Genomic DNA, 10,743 nt, shown 5'->3' on the forward strand with positions numbered 1-10,743 from the left:
TTTACCAGTGGAACTCTCCACCCGGATGTGTTAGGTCAGCCCATCGGAACACTTTGGAGCAACATCCGAGCCAAAGCCACTGCAAGACCCCATCTGTGTAGACCCGACGCGTCCGATTCCCCCCTCCAGGTGCCGGCGTCGGCGCCGTCCGTGAGGGGGCACACCCCGGAGATGCGGGTCAGGCGTTTGCAACTGCCACAACACTTCCAGACTGGTGAGAGGCCGCCTACGCATGATTTGGCGGCATGTGCTAGCCCCCGGAGGCCGCGGCCATAGTCGTAGACATGCGAAGGGAAATCCGCGGAGAGGGAAGTGTTCAAATACTTCTCCACCACCAAAAACTATGAAAAATTACCATCAGTCCTATAGCACATGTGCCCACATCGTGTAAAAACTCATAATTTTATCGCGCTCCGAGTATTTAATAATATTCACACCGTATCGTTGCCGCAGAACGTCTACTACTGTGTCATCGCCGTCCGTGAGGGGGGCCACACCTCGGAGACGCCTGCCGCCTCTTCGGACATGCCACCACACCGTACGACATGTATGAGGGCCCAGTGCGATGCTCCGGTGGCATTGCTACCCCCCGAGGGCCCCCGTCCCGCCTAACCCTGTAGCGTTTGACCACGGGATCTAGCCCTTTGACTTTGGACGGACGGGCTTTGACCAGTGGAACTCTCCACCCGGTTGTGTTAGGTCAGCCCATAGGAACACTTTGGAGCAACATCTGGGCCAATGCCACAGCAAGACCCCATCCGTGTAGACCCGACGCGTCCGTTTCCCCCCTCCAGGTGTCGGCGGCGGCGCCGTCCGTGAGGGGGGCACACCCCGGAGATGCGTGCCGGGCGTTTGCAACCGCCACAACACTTCCAGACTTGTGAGAGGATTTGGCGCCATGTGCTAGCTCCCAGAGGACGCAGACCATAGTCGTAGACGCGCGAAGAGCAATCCGTGGAGAGGGAAGTGTTCAGATACTTCTCCATCACCAAAAACTATGAAAAATTATCATCAGTCCTATAGCACATGTGCCGACATCGTGTAAAAAACTAATGATTTTATCGCGCTCCCAGTATTTGATAATATTCACGCCGCATCGTTACCGTAGAACGTCTACTACTGTGTCATCGCCATCCGTGAGGGGGGCCACACCCCGGAGACGCGTGCCGCCTCTTCGGACATGCCACCACACCATACGACATGTATGAGAGCCCGGTGCGATGCTCCGGTGGCATTGCTACCCCCAGGGCCCCTGTCCCGCCTAACCCTGTAGCGTTTGACCACAGGATGTAGCCCTTTGACTTTGCACGGACGGGCTTTGACCAGTGGAACTCTCCACCCGGTTGTGTTAGGTCAGCCCATAGGAACACTTTGGAGCAACATCCGGGCCAAAGCCACAGCAAGGCCCCATCCGTGTAGAATCGACGTGTCCGTTTCCCCCCTCCAGGTTCCTGCGGCGGCGCCGTCCGTGAAGGGGGGCACACCCCGGAGACGCGGGCCGGCCGTTTACAACCGCCACAACACTTCCAGACTTGTGAGAGGCCGCCTACGCAAGATTTGGCGGCATGTGCTAGCCCCCGGAGGCCGCCGGCCACAGTCGTAGACACGCGAAGAGCAATCCGCGGAGAGGGAAGTGTTCATATACTTATCCATCACCAAAAACTATGAAAAATTACCATCAGTCCTATAGCACATGTGCCCACGTCGTGTAAAAAACTCATGATTTTATCGCTCTCCGAGTATTTAATAATATTCACACCGCATCGTTGCCGCAGAACATCTACTACTGTGTCATCGCCGTCCGTGAGGGGGGCCACACCCCGGAGACGCGTGCCACCTCTTCGGACATGCCACCACACCGTCCGGCATGTATGAGGGCCCGGTGCGATGATCCAGTGGCATTGCTACCCCCCAGGGCCCCGTCCCGCCTAACCCTGTAGCGTTTGACCACGGGATCTAGCCCTTTGACTTTGCACGGACGGGCTTTGACCGGTGGAACTCTCCACCCGGTTGTGTTAGGTTAGCCCATAGGAACACTTTGGAGCAGCATCCGGTCCAAAGCCACAGCAAGACCCCATCCGTGTAGACCCGATGAGTCCGTTTCCCCCCTCCAGGTGCCGGCGTCGGCACCGTCCCTGAAGGGGGGCACACCCCGGAGACGCGGGCCGGGCGTTTGCAACTGCCAGAACACTTCCAGACTTGTGAGAGGCCGCCTACGCAAGATTTGGCGACATGCGCTAGCCCCCGGAGGCCGCGGCCATAGTCGTAGACACGCGAAGAGCAATCCGCGCAGAGGGAAGTGTTCAGATACTTCTCCATCACCAAAAACTATGAAAAATTACCATCAGTCCTATAGCACATGTGCCCACGTCATGTAAAAAACTAATGATTATATCGCGCTCCTAGTATTTAATAATATTCACGCCGCATCGTTACCGCAGAACGTCTACTGCTGTGTCATCGCCGTCCGTGAGGGGGGCCACACCCGGAGACGCGTGCCGCCTCTTCGGACATGCCAGCACACCGTACGGCATGTATGAGGGCCCGGTGCGATGCTCCGGTGGGATTGCTACCCCCCGAGGCCCCCGTCCCGCCTAACCCTGTAGCGTTTGACCACGGGATCAAGCCCTCTGACTTTGCACGAACGGGCTTTGACCAGTGGAACTCTCCACCCGGTTGTGTTAGGTCAGCCAATAGGAACACTTTGGAGCAACATCTGGGCCAAAGCCACAGCAAGACCCCATCCGTGTAGACCCGACGCGTCCGTTTCCCCCCTCCAGGTGCCGGAGGCGGCGCCGTCCATGAGGGGGGCACACCCCGGAGACGCGTGCCGGGCGTTTGGAACCGCCACAACACTTCCAAACTTGTGAGAGGATTTGGCGGCATGTGCTAGCCCCTAGAGGCCGCCGTCCACAGTCGTAGACGCGCGAAGAGCAATCTGCGGAGAGGGAAGTGTTCAGATACTTCTTCATCACCAAAAACTATGGAAAATTACCGATAGTCCTATAGCACTTGTGCCCACGTCGTGTAAAAAACTAATGATTTTATCGCGCTCTGAGTATTTAATAATATTCACGCCACATCGTTACCGCAGAACGTCTACTACTGTGTCGTCGCCGTCTGTGAAGGGGGCCACACCCCGGAGACACGTGCCGCCTCTTCGGACATGCCACCACACCGTACGGCATGTATGAGGGACCGGTGCGATGCTCTAGTGGCATTGCTACCCCCCCCAGGCCCCCGTCCCGCCTAACCCTGTAGCATTTGACCACGGGATCTAGCCCTTTGACTTTGCACGGACGGGCTTTGACCAGTGGAACTGTCCACCCGGTTGTGTTAGGTCAGCCCATAGGAACACTTTGGAGCAACATCCGAGCCAAAGCCACTGCAAGACCCTATCTGCGTAGACCTGACGCGTCCGTTTCCTCCCTCCAGGTGCCGGCTGCGGCGCCGTCCGTGAGGGGGCACACCTTGGAGACGCGGGCCGGGCGTTTGCAACCGCCACAACACTTCCGAACTTGTCAGAGGCCGCCTACGCAAGATTTGGCGGCATGTGCTAGCCCCCGGAGGCCGCCGGCCACAGTCCTAGACACGCGAAGAGCAATCTGCGGAGAGGGAAGTGTTCAGATACTTCTCCATCACCAAAAACTATGAAAAATTACCATCAGTCCTATAGCACATGTGCCCACGTCATGTAAAAAACTAATGATTATATCGCGCTCCTAGTATTTAATAATATTCACGCCGCATCGTTACCGCAGAACGTCTACTGCTGTGTCATCGCCGTCCGTGAGGGGGGCCACACCCGGAGACGCGTGCCGCCTCTTCGGACATGCCAGCACACCGTACGGCATGTATGAGGGCCCGGTGCGATGCTCCGGTGGGATTGCTACCCCCCGAGGCCCCCGTCCCGCCTAACCCTGTAGCGTTTGACCACGGGATCAAGCCCTTTGACTTTGCACGGAGGGGCTTTGACCAGTGGAACTCTCCACCCGCTTGTGTTAGGTCAGCCCATAGGAACACTTTGGAGCAACATCTGGGCCAAACACACAGCAAGACCCCATCCGTGTAGACCCGACGCGTCCGTTTCCCCCCTCCAGGTGCCGGAGGCGGCGCCGTCCATGAGGGGGGCACACCCCGGAGACGCGTGCCGGGCGTTTGGAACCGCCACAACACTTCCAGAGTTGTGAGAGGATTTGGCGGCATGTGCTAGCCCCTAGAGGCCGCCGGCCACAGTCGTAGACGCGCGAAGAGCAATCTGCGGAGAGGGAAGTGTTCAGATACTTCTCCATCACCAAAAACTACGAAAAATTACCATCAGTCCTATAGCACATGTGCCCACGTCGTGTAAAAAACTAATGATTTTATCGCGCTCTGAGTATTTAATAATATTCACGCTGTATCGTTACCGCAGAACGTCTACTACTGTGTCATCGCCGTCCATGAGGGGGGCCACACCCCGGAGACACATGCCGCCTCTTCGGACATGCCACCACACCGTACGGCATGTATGAGGGACCGGTGCGATGCTCCAGTGGCAATTCTACCCCCCCCCCCAGGCCCCCGTCCCGCCTAACCCTGTAGCATTTGACCACGGGATCTAGCCCTTTGACTTTGCACGGACGGGCTTTGACCAGTGGAACTGTCCACCCGGTTGTGTTAGGTCAGCCCATAGGAACACTTTGGAGCAACATCCGAGCCAAAGCCACTGCAAGACCCTATCTGCGTAGACCTGACGCGTCCGTTTCCTCCCTCCAGGTGCCGGCTGCGGCGCCGTCCGTGAGGGGGCACACCTTGGAGACGCGGGCCGGGCGTTTGCAACCGCCACAACACTTCCGAACTTGTCAGAGGCCGCCTACGCAAGATTTGGCGGCATGTGCTAGCCCCCGGAGGCCGCCGGCCACAGTCCTAGACACGCGAAGAGCAATCTGCGGAGAGGGAAGTGTTCAGATACTTCTCCATCACCAAAAACTATGAAAAATTACCATCAGTCCTATAGCACATGTGCCACGTCGTGTAAAAACCTCATGATTTTATCGGGCTCCGGGTATTTAATAATATTCACGCCGCATCGTTACCGCATAACGTCTACTACTGTGTCATCGCCGTCCGTGAGGGGGGCCACACCACAGAGACGCGTGCCGCCTCTTCGGACATGCGACCACACCGTCCGGCATGTATGAGGGCCCGGTGCGAAGCTCCAGTGGCATTGCTACCCCCCCAGGGCCCCCGTCCCGCCTAACCCTGTAGCGTTTGACCACGGGATCTAGCCGTTTGACTTTGGACGGACGGGCTTTGACCAGTGGAACTCTCCACCCGGTTGTGTTAGGTCAGCCCATAGGAACACTTTGGAGCAACATCCGGGCCAAAGCCACTTCAAGACCCCATCCGTGTAGACCCGACGTGTCCGTTTCCCCCCTCCAGGTGCCGGTGGCGGCGCCGTCCGTGAGGGGGGCACACCCCGGAGACGCGGGCCGGGCGTTTGCAACCGCCACAACACTTCTAGACTTGTGAGAGGCCGCCTACGGAAGATTTGGCGGCATGTGCTAGCCCCCGGAGGCCGCCTGCCACAGTCGTAGACACGCGAAGAGCAATCCGCGGAGAGGGAAGTGTTCAGATACTTCTCCATCACAAAAAACTATGAAAAATTACCATCAGTCCTATAGCACATGTGCCCACGTCGTGTAAAAAACTCATGATTTTATCGTGCTCCGAGTATTCAATAATATTCACGCCGCGTTGTTACTGCAGAGCGTCTACTACTGTGTCATCGCCGTCCGTGAGGGGGGCCACACCCCAGAGACGTGTGCCGCCTCTTTGGACATGCCACCACACCGTACGGCATGTATGAGGGCCCGGTGCGATGCTCCGGTGGCATTGCTACCCCCCAGGGCCCCCGTCCCGCCTAACCCTGTAGCGTTTGACCACGGGATCTAGCCCTTTGACTTGGCACGGACGGGCTTTGACCAGTGGAACCCTCCACCCGGTTGTGTTAGGTCAGCCCATAGGAACACATTGGAGCAACTTCCGGGCCAAAGCCACAGCAAGACCCCATCCGTGTAGACCCGACGCGTCCGTTTCTCCCCTCCAGGTGCCGGCGGCGGCGCCGTCCCTGAAGGGGGGCACACCCCGGAGACGCGGGCCGGGCATTTGCACCCGCCACAACACTTGCAGACTTGTCAGAGGTCGCCTACGCAAGATTTGGCGGCATGTCCTAGCCCCCGGAGGCCGCCGACCGCAGTCGTAGACACGCGAAGAGCAATCCGGGGAGAGCGAAGTGTTCAGATACTTCTCCATCACCAAAAACTATGAAAACTTACCATCAGTCCTATAGCACATGTGCCCACGTCATGTAAAAAACTAATGATTATATCGCGCTCCGAGTATTTAATAATAGTCACGCCGCATCGTTACCGCAGAACGTCTACTGCTGTGTCATCGCCGTCCGTGAGGGGGGCCACACCCGGAGACGCGTGCCGCCTCTTCGGACATGCCACCACACCGTACGGCATGTATGAGGGCCCGGTGCGATGCTCCGGTGGGATTGCTACCCCCCGAGGCCCCCGTCCCGCCTAACCCTGTAGCGTTTGAGCACGGGATCAAGCCCTTTGACTTTGCACGGACGGGCTTTGACCAGTGGAACTCTCCACCCGGTTGTGTTAGGTCAGCCCATAGGAACACTTTGGAGCAACATCTGGCCCAAAGCCACAGCAAGACCCCATTCGTGTAGACCCGACGCGTCCGTTTACCCCCTCCAGGTGCCGAAGGCGGTGCCGTCCTTGAGGGGGGCACACTCCGGAGACGCGTGCCGGGCGTTTGGAACCGCCACAACACTTCCAGACTTGTGAGAGGATTTGGCGGCATGTGCTAGCCCCTAGAGGCCGCCGGCCACAGTCATAGACGCGCGAAGAGCAATCTCCAGAGAGGGAAGTGTTCAGATACTTCTCCATCACCAAAAACTACGAAAAATTACCATCAGTCCTATAGCACATGTGCCCACGTCGTGTAAAAAACTAATGATTTTATCGCGCTCAGAGTATTTAATAATATTCACGCCGCATCGTTACCGCAGAACGTCTACTACTGTGTCATCGCCGTCCGTGTGCGGGGCCACACCCCGGAGACACGTGCCGCCTCTTTGGACATGCCACCACACCGTACGGCATGTATGAGGGACCGGTGCGATGCTCCAGTGGCATTGCTACCCCCTCCCCAGGCCCCCGTCCCGCCTAACCCTGTAGCATTTGACCACGGGATCTAGCCCTTTGACTTTGCACGGACGGGCTTTGACCAGTGGAACTGTCCACCCGGTTGTGTTAGGTCAGCCCATAGGAACACTTTGGAGCAACATCCGGGCCAAAGCCACTGCAAGACCCCATCTGTGTAGACCTGACGCGTCCGTTTCCTCCCTCCAGGTGCCGGCTGCGGCGCCGTCCGTGAGGGGGCACACCTTGGAGACGCGGGCCGGGCGTTTGCAACCGCCACAACACTTCCGAACTTGTCAGAGGCCGCCTACGCAAGATTTGGCGGCATGTGCTAGCCCCCGGAGGCCGCCGGCCACAGTCGTAGACACGCGAAGAGCAATCTGCGGAGAGGGAAGTGTTCAGATACTTCTCCATCACCAAAAACTATGAAAAATTACCATCAGTCCTATAGCACATGTGCCCACGTCATGTAAAAAACTAATGATTATATCGCGCTCCGAGTATTTAATAATATTCACGCCGCATCGTTACCGCAGAACGTCTACTGCTGTGTCATCGCCGTCCGTGAGGGGGGCCACACCCGGAGACGCGTGCCGCCTCTTCGGACATGCCACAAAACCGTACGGCATGTATGAGGGCCCGGTGCGATGCTCCGGTGGGATTGCTACCCCCCGAGGCCCCCGTCCCGCCTAACCCTGTAGCGTTTGAGCACGGGATCAAGCCCTTTGACTTTGCACGGACGGGCTTTGACCAGTGGAACTCTCCACCCGGTTGTGTTAGGTCAGCCCATAGGAACACTTTGGAGCAACATCTGGGCCAAAGCCACAGCAAGACCCCATTCGTGTAGACCCGACGCGTCCGTTTACCCCCTCCAGGTGCCGGAGGCGGCGCCGTCCGTGAGGGGGGCACACTCCGGAGACGCGTGCCGGGCGTTTGGAACCGCCACAACACTTCCAGACTTGTGAGAGGATTTGGCGGCATGTGCTAGCCCCTAGAGGCCGCCGGCCACAGTCATAGACACGCGAAGAGCAATCTGCGGAGAGGGAAGTGTTCAGATACTTCTCCATCACCAAAAACTATGAAAAATTACCATCAGTCCCATAGCACATGTGCCACGTCGTGTAAAAAACTCATGATTTTATCGGGCTCCGAGTATTTAATAATATTCACGCCGCATCGTTACCGCATAACGTCTACTACTGTGTCATCGCCGTCCGTGAGGGGGGCCACACCACAGAGACGCGTGCCGCCTCTTCGGACATGCCACCACACCGTCCGGCATGTATGAGGGCCCGGTGCGATGCTCCAGTGGCATCGCTACCCCCCAGGGCCCCTGTCCCGCCTAACCCTGTAGCGTTTGACCACAGGATCTAGCCGTTTGACTTTGCACGGACGGGCTTTGACCAGTGGAACTCTCCACCCGGTTGTGTTAGGTCAGCCCATAGGAACACTTTGGAGCAACATCCGGGCCAAAGCCACTGCAAGACCCCATCCGTGTAGACCCGACGTGTCCGTTTCCCCCTCCAGGTGCCGGTGGCGGCACCGTCCGTGAGGGGGGCACACCCCGGAGACGCGGGCCGGGCGTTTGCAACCGCCACAACACTTCCAGACTTGTGAGAGGCCGCCTACGCAAGATTTGGTGGCATGTGCTAGCCCCCGGAGGCCGCCTGCCACAGGCGTAGACACGCGAAGAGCAATCCGCGGAGAGGGAAGTGTTCAGATACTTCTCCATCACAAAAAACTATGAAAAATTACCATCAGTCCTATAGCACATGTGCCCACGTCGTGTAAAAAACTCATGATTTTATCGTGCTCCGAGTATTCAATAATATTCACACCGCGTCGTTACCGCAGAGCGTCTACTACTGTGTCATCGCTGTCCGTGAGGGGGGCCACACCCCAGAGACGCGTGCTGCCTCTTTGGACAAGCCACCACACCGTACGGCATGTATGAGGGCCCGGTGCGATGCTCCGGTGGCATTGTTACCCCCAGGGCCCCCGTCCCGCCTAACCCTGTAGCGTTTGACCACGGGATCTAGCCCTTTGACTTTGCACGGACGGGCTTTGACCAGTGGAACCCTCCACCCGGTTGTGTTAGGTCAGCCATTAGGAACACATTGGAGCAACTTCCGGGCCAAAGCCACAGCAAGACCCCATCCGTGTAGACCCGACGCGTCCGTTTAACCCCTCCAAGTGCCGGCGTCGGCGCCGTCCGTGAGGGGGGCACACCCCGGAGACGCGGGCCGGGCGTTTGCAACCGCCACAACACTTCCAGACTTGTGAGAGGCCGCCTACGCAAGATTTGGCAGCATGTGCTAGCCCCAGGAGGCCGCCGGCCACAGTCGTAGATGCGCGAAGAGCAATCTCCGGAGAGGGAAGTGTTCAGATACTTCTCCATCACCAAAAACTACGAAAAATTACCATCAGTCCTATAGCACATGTGCCCACATCGTGTAAAAAACTAATGATTTTATCGCGCTCTGAGTATTTAATAATATTCACGCCGCATCGTTACCGCAGAACGTCTACTACTGTGTCATCGCCGTCCGTGAGGGGGGCCACACCCCGGAGACACGTGCCGCCTCTTCGGACATGCCACCACACCGTACGGCATGTATGAGGGACCGGTGCGATGCTCCAGTGGCATTGCTACCCCCTCCCCAGGCCCCCGTCCCGCCTAACCCTGTAGCATTTGACCACGGGATCTAGCCCTTTGACTTTGCACGGACGGGCTTTGACCAGTGGAACTGTCCACCCGGTTGTGTTAGGTCAGCCCATAGGAACACTTTGGAGCAACATCCGGGCCAAAGCCACTGCAAGACCCCATCTGTGTAGACCTGACGCGTCCGTTTCTCCCTCCAGGTGCCGGCTGCGGCGCCGTCCGTGAGGGAGCACACCTTGGAGACGCGGGTCGGGCGTTTGCAACCGCCACAACACTTCCGAACTTGTCAGAGGCCGCCTACGCAAGATTTGGCGGCATGTGCTAGCCCCCGGAGGCCGCCGGCCACAGTCGTAGACACGCGAAGAGCAATCTGCGGAGAGGGAAGTGTTCAGATACTTCTCCATCACCAAAAACTATGAAAAATTACCATCAGTCCCATAGCACAAGTGCCACGTCGTGTAAAAAACTCATGATTTTATCGGGCTCCGAGTATTTAATAATATTCACGCCGCATCGTTACCGCATAACGTCTACTACTGTGTCATCGCCGTCCGTGAGGGGGGCCACACCACAGAGACGCGTGCCGCCTCTTCGGACATGCCACCACACCGTCCGGCATGTATGAGGGCCCGATGCGATGCTCCAGTGGCATCGCTACCCCCCAGTGCCCCAGTCCCGCGTAACCCTGTAGCGTTTGACCACAGGATCTAGCCGTTTGACTTTGCACGGACGGGCTTTGACCAGTGGAACTCTCCACCCGGTTGTGTTAGGTCAGCCCATAGGAACACTTTGGAGCAACATCCGGGCCTAAGCCACTGCAAGACCCCATCCGTGTAGACCCGACGTGTCCGTTTCCCCCCTCCAGGTGCCGCCTCT

Source organism: Triticum aestivum, chromosome 7D, assembly GCF_018294505.1.
Source record: "Triticum aestivum cultivar Chinese Spring chromosome 7D, IWGSC CS RefSeq v2.1, whole genome shotgun sequence".
Lineage (NCBI taxonomy): Eukaryota > Viridiplantae > Streptophyta > Magnoliopsida > Poales > Poaceae > Triticum > Triticum aestivum.